The following is a 20543-nucleotide window of genomic DNA, read 5'->3' as shown; positions in this document are numbered from 1 at the left end:
GTACCCCGCACCCTGTGAGGCATGGGGGACTGCAGGCAGGGGTGGTAGGGAGATAGATCATGTTCCTGCTCTCATGCAGCTGACAGAATATAATAGACAGTAGATGAATAAACAGCCAACGAGGTGGTAACCAATATGGAGAGTGCCACAGGGTTGTGTGATAGGCAATAGGTGGGCATGGGAGAGGGGCGGTGAGGGGTTCCCCTATTAGCATGGTCAGGGGAGGCCACACCTGGGTGCAGGGCCTGGGGGGAGGTCAGTGAGGCAGGTGAGATGTGCAGGGTGCAATATGGTGCAGGGCCCTAGGCACCCTGCTCACCTGCCTCTCATGCTAGTCCCAGCTCTGCCCAGGAGGTGGTATCTGAGCTGGTACCTAAAAGGTAACGAGAATCCAGGCCTTCAAAGAGCAGTGTGGTCATCAGCTAAACAAGAGAGTGAAGATTGCCTTTGCTGTGGCTCCTTTCAATGTGGTGCAAAGATATCCACGTAAATCCTAATTGCCAAAATTGACCCATCAATGTTAAAGACCCTTTTTAAGTGGATCATTTTCTTCCTTTTACACAGCCATCAAATGCAGCACTAATGAGGGGTGGTATTCATCTTGTTTTACAACTCTGAGCTTCTCTGTATTCATTAGCACACAGGAATCTGGCCGCGTGTGGTTCTCAGAAACACGCACCCCCATCCTTGCTTCATATTTTCATGTACAGTTGTTTTTAATTGCTGAGGAGCCTTGTGGCTCAGCCCAGGTGGCCCCCTCCGTTTCTTCCTTTTCTCTGACTTCACAGCGCTTAAGGGGTTTGTTCTCTGACTGTGGGAGATTGTCTTGGCTGCCTTCTTGGGGGAAACATCTCTTTATAACTAACATGCACAACCAGAGATCATTAATTAAAAGTACATCCATGATATTAACACATCATTGAGAAATGCCACATTGCAGGGTTCCAAAACTGTGAGGAAAGTTCTCATTTCTGAGCCACGGATGATGCATTGCTCTTTCTAATGTGGTCTGGAAGAGCTAACTCTAACCCTGACAGCCCCTCACCCTGTTGCAAAGCTGTGTTCCCATGGGACCCCCTACCTGTGCAGCAGTCTTTCCCCTGGCTCTGCTTTACTGATTGTCTCTCGCAGATGGAATCCTTTAGGCACTACCACCGACCATCTCTTGTCAAACCCAAAGCAGAACACATCCTGTGCCCTGTCAAAAAGCATTGGATTGATTGTTTGAACTCAGCACTCAGTTGAAACATCAGGAAGCATGGTCATTGCATGCACTGTGTGGTGCTGACTGCCTGTGTTCTCTTGCTGCATTCATCATTATTAGCTGCAAATCATTTACCGTTGTTGTACCTCTGTGTCCTTATCTGCAGAGTGGGCCTAACAATGATGGCATACACTACATAGAGTTGTGTGGAGGAAATGAGTTGATGCATAGAGAGTTCTGGAAACAGTGCCAGAATATTGTAAGAGCTCTAGAAATCCTCTTTATTATTATTATTATTTTTTCTTTATTATTATTATTATTACTATTTCCTTACAAAGTTGATGCATATTATGAGTGTCAACAGCTCTCAAAGAATGGTGCACTTTACCCTGTTTTTATCTTGCATATGAAACATATAAACAAAAAAAGCACACAATTAAAGTATTACTTACTTTTTCTATCATTGATCATATGTCCTGGAACTGTCCTTCTTGGCCAGTCTAAATCCTTGGGGAAAAAAAGAAGCATTGAGACCCCTTTAGTAAGTGGCAGTGAGTGGGAATCATTCATTCATTCAAGTGTGCATTTATTCAACAGGCATTTCCTCAGCTCCACCATGTGTCAGGCTCTAGACCAGCCCCTTGATGAAACTGACAGGTCATTATTATATGTAATCAATGTTTTTGTTCTTGGTAGACACTATTATAACACTTCAAAGAAAAGTAACACCCAGCACTACCATGAGTTCCTGGCACACCAGTGTGAGGAAGGTTTTAGAGAAACTTTTCTCAGAGGTCTGGGGAAAGGGTATGGGTTAGGGTGCCTTGGGCCTGAGGACAACAAAGGGCATAGGAAGGTGGCCATGAGAGCAGACCCCAGCGTGACCAAGGAAGGAAGGAATGAGAAACAAGTTCACCAGGAAAGGGAGAAGCTGGCCGTGGTGAAGGCAGTGTTTTGCCACATTGAGAGTGCGTCCAGCTTGGTTTGGATGGGACAGGCCGGCCCCACACTCCTCTCTTCTCCAATCATTGCTTCTCTCCCTTCACCTGGTCATCTGTCTTAGAAGGAATCTTGCAGTGAGCCCAGCTCTGAGGCATTCCTCTGCCTCTCCTGTCCACCCGTCTCCTCAACATGTTTTATAGAGGGAGGTCAAAGTCATTACGGCTGCTGACTCTCAGGGAGCATGGAAACCAACAAAAAGCACAGGCATAAGCAGAAATCTCGGTGGGCACCACAGCTGTGGATGCTCATGTGTGCCCCTGTGTGCTTGGATACGGGGATAGGACAAGTCAGAGAAGAAGCAAGCCTGTGCAAGCCAGAGGAGCAGATGATAAAGTAGTAGTCATATTTACTGAGAGGTCACCATATTGCCAGGCACTGTTCAAAAATTGCACATCGATTAACTTGTTAAATTCTCACAGCAGTCCGAGGAGATGGTTGCTATAATGATCTGCAGATGAAGAAGTAGAGGCACAGAGAAGGCTTCACAGAGAAATCCATTGTGGATTAGGCCTTGAAGGAAGCCTATGGTTTAATTATGCAAAGAGAAAGGAAGGAACTTTCCAGGAACGGAAGAGGAAAGGCATATACTCTTGTCTTCAGGGCCTGAATAACTAATTGGTGCAAGCCAATTTTTTAAAAAAAATATTTATTTATTTTTGGGAGAGGGAGAGCATGAGCCAGGGAGGGGCAGAGAGAGAGAGAGAGAGAAAGAGAGAGAAAGACGGCCAAGACAGAGGATTCAAAGCAGGCTCTGTGCTGAGAGCAGAGACCCCAGCATGGGGCTTGAACCCACAAACCATGAGATCATGACCTAAAGTTGGAAACCCAACCAACTGAGCCACATAGGCGCCCCATGTGCAAGCCAGTTTTTTACGAGTGAGGATTTACCAGTGGTCTAGTGTTATGTTTGGAGTTCTACTTTAGAAATATGGAGCCCCCGCCGTCAGCCCCACTGTGCGCTCCAGCTCTGGGCCTTTGGCAAGCCAGGTGGACCCTCAAATGCAAATTCCCAGGAAGATAAATGAGAATTGGCAGCTGTATTTAATTATGCAGCCTTCTGCAATGTGTCTACAACAGACATTTTTCTTACAGAGAGTAATTATTCTTAGCCTGCCCATCTGAGTGAGATTATGCTTTGGTAATTGGTTTTGAATCCTTGATCCATTTTTATTTGAGCCGCCTTGCTGGAATCCTTTCTCTCAATGTTTGTGAGGTGAGGCCAAGGCGCTCCTGTCTCTGAGACGCAGCTTAATGGTGATCTTGTATCTGCCCTTCCTGGAAGCCTGCAGAGGGAGGGCAGGCGTCTCTGGGACAATGGGCAAACCCCGCTCTGTGGGATATGCTTGCCTAGCACTCTCAGACCCTGCTGAGAGGTCTTCGCTTTGCCCTTTGCCTTGTAGTTCTGATTATAGTCCTCACTGATTGGAACCGTTGTACTTGACGCAAGGAGGTGACTTCTGCTCTGTCTCGTTTGTTCTGCTCGCTCCGACCCCATTGATTCACAGGTTGACGCTGTACTCCGCTACTTGGCTGAATAAAGCACACACACTCTCCACCCTAGCCAACCAAATCTGACTCCAATCTTCCACACTCATGTCCATAATATAAATATAATGATAACTGCCGCATGAATCTCGTAAGATGCTGTGAGGAAATTGGCAAAGCACTTTTAAATTCTATGTTAAATTATAAATAGTGGGTGTTGTTGCCAGACTGGACTGAATTCCAGTAGCGACTCCTGTGTGACCTTTGCCAAGTTGGTTTTCCTTCCTGGACTTTCGTTTCATTATCAGGGAAATGAGGGGGTGGTGACCAATGATACTCCTGATTGAGTATTTTTGAGAATCTATTTGCATGCAGGACCTTTGACCTGGGGAGGCCAGTAGAGGTTTCACTCAGAGTGTGCGTCAGCGGTATCTGGCCATGACAGAATTCATTCCTGCTGAAATGCTAGCTTTGTGGTTCCACCCTCCTGGAAGTCTGGTCTAGTAACGAGGGATAGAAGTATGGGATCATCTTTTTTTTTTTTTTTTTTTTTTTCTCAGACATCCCAAGGGTATTGTGAGGTAGCTATTCCACAAGCCATCTTTGGGCAATTCCTACAGTACAGGCAGGAAAACAAGAGAGACTGGAGGAGATAGCAAATTGTACTGACCCTCCTTTTGGGGTATCTGGGTTTCCAATGAGCTTGTTTTCCTGAGCCCCAATTCCTCATGTGTGTGTCTCGTGTGCTTGTCCGAATGTACACAAGCATGCCCACTCCACACACAATCACAAACAATATGGGTTGAAAAGTTTGTTTTCTGAAAAGCACAATATGCTGGAGTCTTGGCAGAAGGAATATTGTGTTATGTGCTGAAAGCACTATCATTTGCCATGCGTGAAAGCTTATGGCTAGAAGGACTGATATTCCATTTGCAGAATGTGATTTATAATCACGTGCACACACACAGACACACAGACACATATACTTGAGTATGCTACCACACAACAAATGTGTTAAGAAAAGAGCAAAGACAGATCCAGAGAATCCTTGGCCTCTCTGTAGCAGAGGGCAAGGGACGCCAGCATGTCAGTCATTCTCACAAGAAGAGCTTTTGTTTCTTGTTTTCAAAGCTAGCAGAAAATAGAAACAAAGTGAGGGCTTCTCAGACAGAAATGCAGTCAGGGTTGTGGAATGCTGGATTTCCTTGTCCTGGCACCACTTTCCCTCAGTGGACTAAGACCCCTGGTTCTTCGCTTTTCCTTAGCTGCTGGCCAGATTCCTCCTGACTGGGAATCCGTTCATCCCTAAATGGGGGGCTAGACAGCCTGTACCCACTCCACAGTGCTCCCCACGACAAAGTGCAAGTTCCTGAGCAGCGATGTCTAGTTCTGAGTAAATAGCAGAGCCAGTCAAGCCCCCTTTGGCTTTACCTGAGCATCTTCAGAAGAAGCTCTATTCTACCTATTCAGAAGGAAAGTGTGCATACAAGGTAATTTCCTCCTTCTCTTTTGTAGCAGAAATAATTGCCATTTGTGGTTAGAACCCCAGTACTCTCTTTTGGATGCACAAGTCATATGATCACCATTTGCATATGCAGGATCTCTCATTTTTATTATAATTGTGGCATATCTTTAATGTGCGTGGCCTAATGTGCTTAATACAGAATTATAAAATATGCACCTAGCCCTTGGCCTCATTCTGCTTTCCCACCACAGAGGCAGCTTGGTGTTTTTATTAATTTAACTTTATACAAGCTAACAGATTGCCATAAAGGAAAACAGAATGTCTGAACCAGTTCAGCTAATAGCTGTGCTTCAGCAAAGGGCCCTGTGGTATGTGTTGAACAATAACTACTTCTCTCCAGTTCCACTTGCAGTTTTTAATTGAATTTCTATCCCATGGATATCATGTTGGAACTATTCATCTGCTCCACTAAGTCTTCTGATATTAAACAAGTTCTTCCAGGTTATTACTGTAATACAAACACTGTTAGACAGTTGATTTGCATTAAAAATTCACTGCCACAGTGAGGCTAACAGAGTAAAGGGAGTTTATCCTGAACATGGCCAAGTACAGAAATCACATTAATAGGGGTGAGAATGCAGCGTGCTTATCTTGTTTGCTTCTTTCATGGCCCCGTTCTTTGTTTGACTGAGAGGGTTTGGTCATGCTGACAAATTTTGATAAATGGTTTGGTTTTTGATATCTGCCATTCACATCTGCCACCAAGAGGCACATACATTCAGCTGGGTTTCTCTTTTTCTTCCTTTCTCCTTTGCTGTCTTGTCTCTAGCACACACTGCCGTTCTGGTCGACATTAGCAATATCTGCCACTAAGAGCCATTCGAACTGCTACGAAAAACATTTTAAAAGGCCTTGTTGTTCCCTGAATTGTGTGTGTTGTTCCCTTTCCAGCATTTTACCACTTATGTTTCCTCATGTTTGTAGACTCACAAGTTCACCAAGGTTTCAGGACATGAAAACAATGAGGGCCTTCTGAAAGCCCTCCATATGAATTTTCTAGATAAATAGAAGTAAACCTTATATGTAATTGGGGTAGGTGAAATTAGGAATGGCTTTTCTGTATTTTCTAGCTCTGGGAGGGTGTCATCACAGAGGGTGACTGCCATCCAGCCTGCTGTTGTATTGCTTAACCTCAAGTATCCCTTATCATGTCCCTTACCGTGTCCCTAACTTTTTCTTTTCTTTTCTTTTTTTAAAATTTTTAAAATCTTATTTATTTTTAATATAATTTATTGTCAGATAGGTTTCTATGAACTCCCAGTGCTCATCCCAACAAGTGTCCTCCTCAATGCCCATCACTTGCTTTCCATGGGGAGGTGAAGGGGGGGGAAAAAGCTACAGAGAGGGAGGGAGGCAAACCACAAGAGACTCCCAAATACTGAGGGGAAAGTGGGTAAGTTCTTTTTTTAAAATTAAACTTCACTTTTTAGAGAAGTTTTAGGTTCATAGCAAAATTGAGCAGAAAGTACAGAGAATTCTCATATACTCCCTGTTCCCCAATCTCCCCCACTATAAATTCATACACCAGAGTGGTACGTTTTTACGATTGATGAATCTTACCTTGACATGTCATCACCCCAAGTCTATAGTTTGCCTTAGAGTTCACTCTTTGCATTGTACATTCTGTGGGTTTTGACAAATGTATAGTGATCTGTATCCACCATCATATTATCATACAGAATTGTTTCTCTGCTCTAAAAATGCTGTGCTCTGCCTGTTTATTTATTTCTCCTTTAACCCCCACCCCCAACCCCTGGCAGCACTGATCTTTTTTTTTTTTTCTTTTTTCTTTCCCATCCTTTTTTTTTTAATAGTTTATTGTCAAGTTGGTTTCCATATAACACCCAGTGCTCATCCCCACAAGTGCCCTCCTCCATGCTTACCGTGTCCCTAACTTATACCTGTCTCCATCATCATGTCCTTTCACACCCTCTGTGATGACTTTTCCAGCTGTGTTAGAAGACACCTTCAATACTCTGACCTCATAGTCTTCAGCTCTCTTCTTCAACCACCTACTAGCATCATCACATCTTGGTCCTGTCATCATTTTTACTGCCTGACTGATAATAACTTGAACCTTGAAATTTCTCTGTCTGATCACGTTCTCTTATTTCTCTAAATTTCTGATACTCTTAGATCTGCTGAATTTATTTTTTGAGTATATGATGTCTTCCATTTTCTCAACTGCTCCTTACCTCCAAGTTGTGAAGTCACATGTCTCCTCTTCCTTAAAAGACTGTCATCTTCAAAGGCGGGGACCAAGCCTTCTATACGCATAGTGCTTTGTTTGGAATAGATGCTCAGTGAATTGCCAATTGGTAGATCTTTTCAAGTCAAGAGTGTTTGACCAATCAGTAAGAAAATTACACTCTGACTTCTATTTGGGAGTATGCGTTGGATCAAGGGTGCCCTCTTGGTACAATACCATTATTTGCACTTTTATTTCACGATAGTAGTTTTACATGGACAGTCAATTCTGAGTTAGTTCTCACTCTCACTAAATCATTGTATGACCTTTGGCAAGTTATTCTCTTAAATATTTTTTATCTGCAAAATGGGGCATAATGATAGGGTCTACCTTATTAAGTCACTGTGATAATTACATGAATTGATTGTAAAATGGCTAACCTAGTTTCTGGAATTTAGTGAGCTCCTAATAAACTATAATTATTATTGCTTGGAGTCATGGACCCACCGCGGTTTCAAGCCTATGTTTGCTTAAGATGAACCTCTGGAATTTCTGGTTCAGCTCTGGAGTTTGAAGAAATTTGAGTCTATAAATTGTGGTTGAGACCCAGTTGCTCTAATGAAATTCCTAGTTAGTTATTGCCGCTGGCCTGCCCATGTCCATGAGAAAATAGATGGTCTCATGGGCTCAATGGTGCATATTAGAAATGTGTCTAAATTGTAAAATCTGCACGCCTGTCTGAGTGAATAAGTGCTAGGCTGATGGTCAATGCAAAGCTTTACAATGGAAATAATTATTCGTGTTTTTGAATCTCTAGACATCATAGCACTGATAGGAAAGCCTTAGAATGGCAAAAATGAGGTGGCTTTTTTTTTTCATATAACCCTGTAAACATAAGCCCGCAGGCTCCTAAAGTTTATTTGGGAGTTTTGAACCATGTCTTTTCTCTCTAGTTAGTATTACTCTGTATGTCAAGGTTAGATGCCAATAAGTAGCAAATCGTATTTCTTGCCTTGGCCTGGTTGTTAGACCTGCTGTTTCCTGAGAAAAACAGCAAAGCCTGCTGACAAAGGGGATCTGTGACTTCAGTTGTAAGTCACTAAGGGCAGTAAACATTCCTGAAAGGGACTGTGTTCTAAGGATTGTAATCATCTCCTTTTGTAGCCAGTTTGTCTTGGATAACTGTGTCATCAGATGTTAATTACTTGTTTTGATTTTTCTGGCTGTTGGAGGGTGGTGCTTATTTTAATATTGTTATCCTTGATCTTTGGGCCTTGATCCTTTATTTTAGCTGTTAACAAAACAAGTCAGGTTCCAAAAGTATTTTATAGTTATGCAATCTTCAAATTAATCTGTAGAAGCCTAGAAATTATATATCAGTTAAAGGTCTGTTTCCATGCCCTGGAATTCCCCACATTATTGTTTCCCCTGAGATAGCTCTTTCCCCATTCCTTTCTTTGCTTTTTCTACTTTCCATTATTCAAAGTGCATCCCCAGCAATTTCAGCCCACAGTGATCTATGTGATGATTACATTGAGTGATTTTATCTACCCCTCAGAACCTGTTTCCTCATCTGTAAAATGGATACAATTATATCATATGTCATATGAAAACACAATAAGTCAGTAGTTAGTGCAAAAGTATTTGGTCCATATAAGATGTTCAAGAACTATAATGTCCCACTATGATTAATTTAGAGGATCATCATTTTTTCCTTCAAGCCTGTGTGGAGGGACCTGGAGTAGGAGTGGGGGAGAAATAGTGTAGAAACTGGCCACACTTTCAGGGGGCCTGGAATCTAAAAGAGAACGACGTCTGTTAATAATTTCAAGGCAAGGTCCTCTAAAGGAATGCCACACGAGAGACAGGAAATCAGCCAAGAGAGGAGAGGATGGTTAGTTATATGGCGTGATAAGAAGGACATTCCCAGGGAAGGAATCCGATACCACAGAGCATGTCCTTGCTGTGTTGTTATCTGTAATTTTCAAAACACATAGGGAGTGTATTTTTAATATTTTGACTTTGAAAATCTTCTGTAATGTCTGTGTTAAAAAGTTTGTTTTCTTAAGAGGTCTTTTTGGTAATAGCACTTCTGCTTTGAACAATTTTTACTTATTTATGCATACATGCCTTACTGTTTTCCAAAAGGATTTCAGGCGGCCCAATAGTACATATTGCTGCTGTCATCCCAGTGCCTATGTTAAGTCAGGCTTTTAGGAAATAGACACAGATGTTTTTCAGTTGCATTTGTCAATGAAATTCTTTTGTCTTTATTGGACATTAGCTCAGGGATAGGGGTATAGCCTAGGGAAGTCTTCATGGAGGGCTATGTTCGTCCATTTGCTCGACAAAGATGCTGTGCCTGTACCCTGTTCCGGGAACTGTGCTGTGCCTTTCGGGGTACATGTGTGGACAGGACATGCGTGGTCTCTGCCATTGGTGAGCTGATGTGCTAGTGGGAGAAGCAGTAAACAATCAGATTAATTAATTAGCAGTTGATTATAGCTGGTAATAGATGCTGCAAAGGAAATGTGCTGTGGTAGGGAAAGGAGAGTGATAGGGCTGGGCTGTGGAGAATTCCATTATATAAGCATTTTGGGCAAAGGGCTTGGTTTGTCATGGAAAGTACTCGGTATTCAAGATTTACTCAAAGCCTGTAGGGAGTTTGAACTCTTGCCTCCGGTGGTTCTTGTCTTTAACTCTAAATGTATGTGTATATGCATGCACACAAGTATGTACATGGATATACTCGTAGAAGATGTTCATAAGAGAAAAAAATGAACTTAATTCAGAGAATGGTTAAGTAATTTGTCTTCTAGGATGAAATACTATGTTGCCATTCAAATTATTTTTATAGAGTAAGTTTTAAACTAACATGATGAAACACTTGTGTGAAAAAGGTAATACAATTACATGGTTAGGATGTAAGTACATAGAATTGTGCCATCATCGGTCATGCTCAGTCTCTGGGGAATATACTCTTATGTATTCCAAATATGGAGGTTTTAATAAAGGGATTAGAGAGAATTGTATAATCTACTGGAAGAGCAAGGAACATAGGTCAGGGGTGCCACCACTGACTGCAGCCTGCAGCGTCCTAATGGATTGCTTTTAAGGGCTCAGCCTGAAGCTATGACAAATCTCCAGGAACCTCTGGGAAGTGCGAGCCTATTGCATCAGTTTCCATCAGCAGAATCGGTGGTTTTCATGGATGGCTTCGTGTTATGAGAGACTATTCAAAACATGTTTTTCCTGAGACTTCTGCTGCATATGAGAGCAAACTCTCAATTTTGGAGAGTTTTAGGAGGAACAGACTCTGATGGATAGTGATCATATCCATCATGTTAATTTCCTATTGGTGCTGTAACAAATTACCACAAATTTAGTGGCTTAACACAAGTTTATTATTTTACAGTTCCGTGTGTGAGGAGTTACAGATCCCATGGGGCTAAAATCAAGGTGATAGTAGGCCGTGTTCTTTTCTGGGGCCTCTGGAGGAATCGGTTGCCTTGCCTTTTCCAGTTCGATGGCTGCTTGTGTTCCTTGGCTTATGATTCCCTTCCTTCAGTTTTAAAGGCAGCAGTGGTAGCCAAGTGTTTCCCATGTTGTATCTCTGAATCCACCGTGACTGGGGAAAGTTTTCCACTTTCAAGATCCTATGATTAGATTGGGCCCTCCTTGTAATCCCGTATAATATCCCCATCTCAAGATCTGTAGTGAACTGCATCTACAAAGTGCCTTTTGCAGGTAGCATGTTCACAGATCCTAGGGACTAGGGCGTGGACTAATTTGGGGACCATCATTCTGCCTATCGTTATTTACATAAAAAAATGGTGGGACCAGGCCACCACCAGCCCATTGTCTCACACATGCATTTGTCTAACTTGCACAGTTACCTTCTCTAGTTGGACATGGACCATTGGTGAGAAGATGGAGCCTGCATGTGACTTTGAGAATTTACCCCTTCTGTTGAACAGATGTGGCCTAGAGCGGGGTCTCCCAGCCTGCCTATCAGAGCACAGACTGGGTTTCAGGCCTAGTTTTTCCCTCAGCAGGATGTCCTTAACTCATACAATACTGTCCCGAGGCCCTGGGCAAGGTCAAGGAGTGGAAATATCTAGAAGAAGCGTGTTGAAGTCTATTGGATTTTATCTACCACCTCTTTCTCAGGGTGGTGGAGGTGGTGTTGGTAAACCTGGTTGATACCTTGGGGCAGTGAACCTTCCATGGCTCAAATCCTTCTCCCCAGGGCCCAGGCCACCCTGAAGTCACTTCCTTATCCTTTCATATATACATTTAAATAATTTTAAATTGCCTCCTCAGCCAGGCTATAAGTTTCTGCGGGACAGCAAGCCTACCTTGTCCTCTCCTTACATTCTTTATAGCCCAACCTGATTATTAGATGCTTAATGATACGTGTGACCTAAATGAGCCAGTGACTGAAATAAAATGTGATGGGGGTTGTAAAAGATATCCGAGTCTTCCCAACACATGCTGCCCTGCTCTTCTTGCTATAATGATGCAGACAAAGAGAATCAGACATCAAAGTTTTATCTTCCTTCCCTGAGCGCTTCGTTCTTCCTTGGGACCGCTCTCTCCCATGTGGCTACTGCTCGCTCTCTGCCTTGCCTTTCCTCTGTCCAATTCTGCTGGCTGGTATTGACTCACGTATGACTGAGTTTATCGCTGTGGTCCACCTTTCAGTGATAAATGCCTTTGATGCCTAATTACAGAATGTAAGTCTTTACCTTTCTGTAAGAATAATTGTCAGAGCAGGTAGGAGAAGCATTTTGAAGTCAATGTCTTCCTTGGTGCCTCAAACATCCTCACATAGGTTGTCACCTCCTCCACTATTGCCTCTAGCAGCTTCCCTCCACCCCCCACCCATGGGCAGGAGGCATTCTTGCCAAACATTTGAGCACATTCTCTAAACCCAGGTTAGAAATCTTGCTTTCCCCCAGCCAGTCCTCCCTTGCCTTTCCCTGTAACGTTATAAATGCAGATAAGTAGGGAGGTAGCCCATATCGATGGTGATTACTGAAAACATCCCCATCATAGACAATTCCCTCTGCAGTGGGAATGTCATGATGTGAGCCACAATTGGCTTTCAAAATCACATGTTTGTCACTCTACATGCAAGGGAGAAAGAGATTAATATTTCAAAATTCCCAAGATGGTTCTCTGAATCTGACTCATTAAAATATATAATCTCTGTAGTCTGGAAGATAATGCCTCGAAGTTGAAACCATAATTATTTATTTGCTCCAACTTCAGCATCACTGATGCAGCAAAGTATGAAAAAAGAGTTACACTCTTCGATAACACCACTAAATCCACGGTTAATGCAGGTTTAAAAGGACAGCTACTAGTTTACTCATCCCCCTGATCATTACAAACACACAGAGGTTTAGCGGCCGTGCAATAGCTCTCTGCAGAGTAGGAAAGAGATACGAATATGGGTGAGTGCACGTAGATTGTAGTCTAATCTCTTGAAATTTTCTACTGATCAATTATTGCGGCAATAGAGGTGTGTAATTGTCCCCCTTAAACCAAAATGGCTTGCCTATTTGTGAACTCCAGCTCAGTGCTTTGCTGGGGGAAAGAAGTGGGAAAGAAATGTGTTAGCAATGCATAGAGCAATACTTTGTAATCAGAATATTAACATTTTGATTGAATTGATGGGACATTTAAATGGAAATATTCAATTGCAAAGGCCAAACTTGGGAGGGAACCTACAACACACAGACGGAGTCTGAGCCTTTTTTCTTGATTAAAGTGAATTCTTTTAATAGAGAAAAGAGTAACAATGTAAAGAACTTCGTATTAAGAATAGAAGGGTGGGCAGTGTTCATTTTTCAATTGCTTATATTTGAATGCAGATAAGTACCCACATTGGGAGCTATAAAGGCAAAGTCTTTGATTTACTGATGATTGAAGAAGGCTATAGTAGTTTTATCAAAAACCATGCAGAATGAGCAGAAGGGCCCAGGAATGTAGTGTGTTATCAGATGGATACTCATACCACTTCCATTCCAAACGAGCTGTGTAGTGTTGGGCAAGCCACCTCCCTCTCTGGGCTCAGTTTTTCTCACTGGTAAAATGGGAGCAACAATACTTACCCTAAGGAGTTCACGTGGTGTTAATGTGGAGTGAGGTATCTGTATTCCCTGATGGGAAAAGGTCAGTCCCCAAATGGGGATCAGAGGCCGGGGTGCTGAGCTGCTCAGTGGATACACAGTGCAATTTAGAAGGAAGATTCTTCTTTGAAAATTGTAGATTCTCTTTCAAAGAGTTTTAGCAGATCACCCTCACTGATCAGCATACCTGTTATTTCGAGTAGAGGAAAAAATATGAATTTTCTTTGCAACAAATTGTGGGTAGAGATCCACCTGATTTAATTTCTACCTATGCTTTGTCCTCAACCCAGCTGTTGGTGAAATGTCCAGATTTATTATATAGCTGGTTCCCACGTCCCTTTTTCTGGTTTTGTTTTGTTTGGCTTCAGTGCATTATCAGAAGTAGGACTATCTCCTTGGTCAAAAGAGATTTCTTGGCTTTAGACACTTTTAGAACAGAACTTATTATTTGGAATGAGAAAGAAAAGAATGACTAGTAGAGTATCAGCCTTATGAAGACAAGTAGCCTCAGAGTGTTTACGGTTTTGAAAGGAAATCCTGGTAAATATGGTCTCATTTGTGATGGGGAAGGAGCATGATCTCCTAGAACTGTAGAATTCTACAGAATCATTTTACAAATGAAGAAACTGAGGCCCAAAGAAAGAAAGCACATTCTATTTAGAGAAGAAGCATCCAGATGGCCACTCCATTGTTCATAACATACACTGTGATTTTTATTTCCTTGGACAGCCTTCCAATTTGGTGCCACCCCATTCCATATTACAGCTGCCTATTCCAATCTCACCTTCTACTGCCCTCTCCCAGCCACAGCTTGAGATGAGAGAATCTTTGCAGATACCACAAGAGCTAGTGAACATTTGGACTAGAGGAGAGAATACTAATTCACTATTCCATTGTCATGCAATGTTTCTCCTGTTGACCCTTCTCTTCTACTTCAAAGAGAATGCTATGATTTCTAGTGAAGTCTAGAAGAAAGTATCCTGGTCTTCAGGAGACCAACATCACAGAATCACATGGAGGAAGGGCACACATTTTAAGGTTACAAGTGGCTGTACCATCAGCACGGTTAGTTCTTAGTTGACAGGGTAAGGGCTTCATTTTTCTATTCCAGAGTAGGACCGTGTGTGGGGGGAACTTTCCTGGACTTTACTCAGTCTGGATGCCACAAGGCCTGGGGAGCTCAGGAGTCTCCACATTGGGGTGAGTAGGTTTGACAGCAGAGGCGGGGAGGGCGTCTCCGGGAAAGAGCTACCTAATTAATCACAAGCTATCAGAGCCTATCCACAGAAGGAGTCTCTGAGGTCTTAACGACACCCCTCAGTAATGTTAAAAATCAGCTTGGTATGACTTCATTTTCTTAGAGACACATGATTGATCTGGCTATTGGTGAATGGAGACACTGCGGCTTCTTTCCGTAGATGGTGTCATTAGACAGGAAGATTAAGTGCCTTTGCACAAAGGCTATGAGAACACTGTGAGTGATTCACTGGCAATGAAAGGAAGATAAAGACAATTCTGAAATATGTATTTTTAAAGGCAGAACCTTAGACTTTACCTCATTTATTAGCATCATGAAAAGCTTGGTGGAGAGTCTGAGCTAAGAGAAATGGCTCTTTGGGTCAAGTCTTTCCGAGATGTTGTTCAAAACAGTCAACTGGGGCTAATATCTATGGGGAATGCCCTATTTCTTATTGGTGATCCTACTAAGTATTTCAGGGCTCTGAAAGGAAGTGAGAGTCTTTTTACTTGGAGCCTCTTAAGTATTACAGAGCCAGATTGGGACAACTCAGCTTCTTTTATTCAGAGGAGGCTGGGAGGTAGGCTTATTAGAGTGGCCCCTGAGACTGATAATCCACCTTTCCCAAAAGTTCCTGGACTTTCTGAAGAAGACATGGCACCTTTCTTCAGGCAGGTATTAGCTACACCTTCAGTTCTTTCCATGTGTGAGCCACAGTGGGGACCAGCCTCTCTTCCTTTGTAGATTCTTTTGTCCAGTTAGGGATAATGGCTAACACTACTAAATTATGAAATGCATAGCATAAACCCTTACTGTTGGCTGTTGGATTGTGTAAAATGCAGTAATACATGAAAAGTACCTACAAAAAGTCACTCAAGTCAGTACTTAATAAGTGTTAGTTGTTATTATGATGCAAATATATAGAGCCAAGTATACAGAGAAGAACAAATGGGTAAAGCAGGACAGGTAGTAGAGGTAGGTGGGGCCTATGGTCAACAAAACCATTGATATCTCCTCTCAAGTCATTAAAGTTCATATTTTTAAGAATTCTTGGCAGGCTAAATCAAACATACTCAGGGGGACTTAGCTCATAAGCTTCCAGTTTCCAACCCTACGGATGATGTAGATCTTTAGAGATGGGAAGAGATAATTTAGCACAAGTATGCTTTGATCACTTCATTCATTCATTCATCCATTCCTCATATACGGAGGGGTTACCACCTACTGGGTTATGCTGGAAGAGATTAAAAATAAGACGTAATAAATGGTCTAAAGCAATTCAACATCCAGGACCTGTTAGGTAAAAATCTGTATGTTCTATGAGAGATCTTATGCATAATACTGTACAGTCCAGACAGAAGATAGGATAGTGGACTTTGGGTATCAGGTTGAGGAAGCAGTCAGCAGACTCTGGGGAGCCAGCAAAAGTTTTGAGCTGGTTGTATGAGGATTAGATATAAAAACTAGGAAGAATAACCCGGTGATACTGTATGAGAGGTATGTGATGAATTGGTCTTAGAAAAGAGGGATGTTTCCATTGGGTATAGACAGAAGGTGACCTTTTCAAGAAGTAATATGGGTACAGGATCCATCACATTTCATAGAACATCTTGGTATAAGGAAAAGTAGACGTTTCCAAAATGAAGTATTGAACTCCCATAAGTAGTAATTTGGGTGAAAAAAAATGGTGCCCATCAGCAAAGCTTTCCATAATCTGGTCCCACATACCTTTATAGCTTTACTTTCTTCCATGTTCCTCCAGGCATGCTTGCTACCAATCAAAGTAGACCTAGACTAGTGTCTTTGCCCAGAGCATCCCTTGTGTTTCTTGCTTTTAGATTGTTTTCTCACACCATTTCTTCTGCTTCATTGTGAGTGGACTAGTAGTAAATTTCTAAGTCACTATTTTGACAAAGAATTCCCAAGAATCCACTAAGTGCTGGGCACCATGCCAAGGGATGGAATATAGTGACCGGGCTGATCTCTGCTCCAAAGCCAGGCTGACAAAGGGAGACTGAAGAGCTGCTCACCCATGCAGGAAGCATCGTCTCCATGTCTCCTTACTGATGCTCATAGTTACAGCCAAGTGGGCTGCAGTCTCCCATGTCAGCATTATATCTTTACTGCACATTTTGGAATCACGCGTTTTGGCCTTTATCAGGGTCATGTTAACAAAGATCTCAAGGACAGCAGATTTCAGTTTATGCTGCCGGGGAGACATAGTAGCTTTGTGAGGGCATATACACTTGAGTTTCAAGTGCACAAGAAGCACTTTAAAGATGTTCAAAACATTCCTTTCTATTCCACAGACTCTGCTGTATAGGTGGTCCTTGTGAATATAGTAGGACTTTTAAAGTATATCTTTATGTATTTCAATTTTGTGGCAATATATAGAACTTTGAATGTGTATTTTTATGCATTTTAATTTTGTTAGGATTAGAAAAATGTTAGTGGCCACTAGCTTTTAAAATGCTTGCAGGGTATTAAGGCTTAGGAGAAAAAGGTTCTCCTTCATATATAAAATTTACAACCAGAAATAATTTTTTTGTTTCTTTTTCCTTCTCTCCCATTGCCATGCCATCCTACTTGCATGAGGTATATGATGTAAGACAGATGGCCACATCAAACTAGCTGGAACATGGATAGGATGAATATCCCATTATCCTGGGAAAGTTTTGGGTACACCTTAGCGTTCTCTGAACTTTGTAGAATTTCTACATTCTTCCTTAATTGTTCTAAGAATTTATCTTGGCTCATATGATCTGAAGCTGAATAGCAAAGATAGCAATGTCAACAAAATGGTTAGAAAAGAGAGAGAGAGGGAAAAAAAAGAGAATGTAGGTTTACTTACTCTCTGTGACAGGTTATTTGGTGATGCTCAAAGTGGAGCAAGAAGCTCAGAGCCAAAAAGACAAATTAGGCATTCCTCCCATTGAACAGATTGGACAGCTGAGGGTCTGGAAAATATCAGGCTATGGTCTCACAGATACCCCACCCAACTAGATAGCAGTGGTGTGAGGGCTCAAATTTAGGTCTTTTGATTCCCTGTTCCATAGTCTTTAAATGCATTTTTAATAATTTTTTTTTCCAGTAAAAGTAACTTGATCCAGTGGAGTTGAGATGGAAGCTTTTATTTGGGGGCAGCAAAATCTATTTGGATTCTTTTCTCATCAACAGGTTTAAGATTTTTATTCAAGTCCTGCTTCTCTCTTTTCAGTATTCCTGGAAATTGAATTTGAATACCTTTGTTAAAATGATAATTGGTGAATTCATTTCATTTGCTTTATAGACTTAATTTTATATGTATTTTCTTTTGTTTAGAATAGGCACATACATAGAATATGCTCTGAGGCCATGTAAGTAATAAATTATATATATTTATGTGTCTAATATACATTATATACAATAATGTATATAATATACAAAAAAAAACTATCATGGAGAACTTTCTAGAAAGATGTGTAGAGCTATAGATAGAAATATAGATAGCTGTCTGTATATATTATGTATTTTTTCCCTAAACATACATTTGGAATTATAATCCTTTAGGTAAGAGCCCAAGATAGTCAGTAGGTGTTGACTGGAAATGGCATGTGAGATAGCGCCTATTTGCTGTTGTACTATTTGTTTAAATTAATATGTAAAATTTGTAACACAGTTGAGAACACTTTTATTCTCAGATTTCCTGAATAAAACATTTACTTTTATCTATGGTGACAGCTCTTAGGCTTGCTTAGAGGGTTACATTTCCCCCGCCCCCACCACAGTTTACTCACCATCTTCATCCAGTTGTTAAGTAATCTGACTGCAACACGTGCGGGTTACCCACTTTTCTGTCTGTAAGCTCAGTGGCAGTGCAGGTTGACAAAGTTATCTAAAGGGAATATTTGGGTGGGAGGATTCAGGTTATCCTAGCAATTCTGATTTCTTTGTTTAGTAAATTTAATGAATTTAATGAATACCCCACTAAACATAGTAGGGAAATATTTATTTCTTGAGTGTTCATTTTATTGGAATTTATGATTTAGTTGGGGCAATAAAGGATTCACACAAGCAATTATTATATGAGAATTTAAAGCCCTATTTGAGCAAATGGCATAGACACTTCACTGTTATAAATGCCAAAGAACTTCAGAATAATAAAAAAAAATTCATTGTGAGCTAATTGGGAAAGTCTCCCTGGGTGGGAGCAGCTTGGGCCCCACCCAACCCCCTGAAAGACTGCTTAGGAAAGAGCTGTGCAGAGAGGAGTCATGGTGAACATTCTAGAAAGGTACGACATAAGCAAAGGCTTGGGTCAGAAATGAACATGGCTTTGTGGGAGACTTGGGCTCATTCAGTTCTGCTGGTGTGGAGTGAGAGTGCAGAGGAATAACTAGAGATACAGTCACAGACATGGAGGGTGGGAAGATGGAGATTTTGGAAGGATTTCAAATTTCCAATGAGGAGTTAGTATGCTACTGTGGGCTTGTTACATAGAATGCAGCTCCTAGACAGGAGTCCAGTTATGGGAAAGGATAGAATTGGCGCACTGGGTCAGGTTGTGGGGTGCTTACCTGAGGATTTTCTTTCTGCCCCAGGATCTCTGGGTGGTGTGCGGCTGATGGTGTGTGGCTCCTATGCGGAATTGTATTAGATCCCAGGTGATGTGGATTGTTTTCAAACGGTACCAGTTTTGAGAATCATGCTTCCCTCTTCCACATCTTTGCTACTTTATTGTTCTACCCCTATTTCTGTGGATGTTTTAAGGTCCCTTGTATCTGGCATGGTTTGCAGTGGTCAGAGCCGCATGGGCTGTCCAAGTTCAGATGCTTGCACATTTAGTGCAAGGCAAGTCACCTCTCTTAATCTCCCACAGCTTCCCGGCAGCATGGGGAGTGGCAAGCCCATGGACGCAGTGTGAGATCAATGAGAGTGCTTCTAAGAGTTTGGGTTTATGGTCTGCTTTTTGGAAGGTGGCTGGGAAGCTGTGCTTTCCCTAGGACCACTTTTCTCTTGCTCACAGCATTGAGACATCATAGATTTCTTTTAGTGAGCATTGTAAAACCGTTCCCCTTCCTTTCACTTTTTAGAGTCTCACACAATTGTAACAGTTAACCTCTTTTAAACGATTTTGCTCTGACTTTTATTCCTCTGCTACTGAGAATAAAACTGAAAATTAAACGTTGAAATCAAATCCATAAATCCCTAGCTACCACCAGAGCAAAGTGATGGGCCAAGTGGTTGGGCCAGGAGACTCATGGGCTGGTTGATCCCAAGGACTGTGCTTACTCATATTTTGCTGTAGAGCATCAAACCTCATGGTATTCAGTGAGAAATGCAAAAGGGCCCAGTGGAAGAAGCCTTTGTTTTCCATGCTTTGCAAATGTGTGCTCTGCATGTACTGCACATGCAAAGTGAGGATGTTGTCCATTTTCATTTCTTTGCTCTTAAATACCTCTCCACCACTTGACATTTTCTCAGTGTCAAGTCAGCTTGAATAAGTGCAATGAGAAAACCTTATAAATGGCAAGCGAATTGGAGATCACCTTTATCCAAGCCTGGAGGTTATATTCAAAATACTAAGCAATTGATATTAATCCATCAGGGTGGATAGAGGTTATAGAGTTGGAACAGAGTAAGGAGACACCATGGTGTATAGATGTTACCTTTTCAGTTTCTGAGTTGGGGAAGATCCTGGGGGAGAGGCAGGGATGGTTGGGAGATGTTTGGGGGCCTGGAGCAACAGCAATTTACCAAATTCCATTATTTTCACATTATTATGG

At 41.8% G+C, this 20543-nt stretch overlaps 1 protein-coding gene and 1 long non-coding RNA gene across 2 annotated transcripts in view; one reads left to right on the top strand and one right to left on the bottom strand.

The window, feature by feature from the left end:
• Positions 1–20543, top strand: part of SORCS3 (sortilin related VPS10 domain containing receptor 3) — a 584073-nt gene that overhangs the window by 203639 nt on the left and 359891 nt on the right. The gene's annotated exons all lie outside the window — the stretch shown is intronic.
• Positions 9662–18996, bottom strand: LOC120221399. The gene is made up of 3 exons (XR_005525808.1): positions 18555–18996; positions 13524–13728; positions 9662–9856 (listed from the first exon to the last, which is right to left on the bottom strand). It is a non-coding gene; the product is annotated as an uncharacterized LOC120221399 (long non-coding RNA).

This window comes from Hyaena hyaena, unplaced genomic scaffold (genome assembly GCF_003009895.1).
Source record: "Hyaena hyaena isolate Hyena2069 unplaced genomic scaffold, ASM300989v1 scaffold_778, whole genome shotgun sequence".
Taxonomy (NCBI): Eukaryota; Metazoa; Chordata; class Mammalia; order Carnivora; family Hyaenidae; genus Hyaena; species Hyaena hyaena.
The sequence above is the reverse complement of the archived record's forward strand: the minus strand, read 5'-3'. Positions and strand labels throughout refer to the sequence as shown.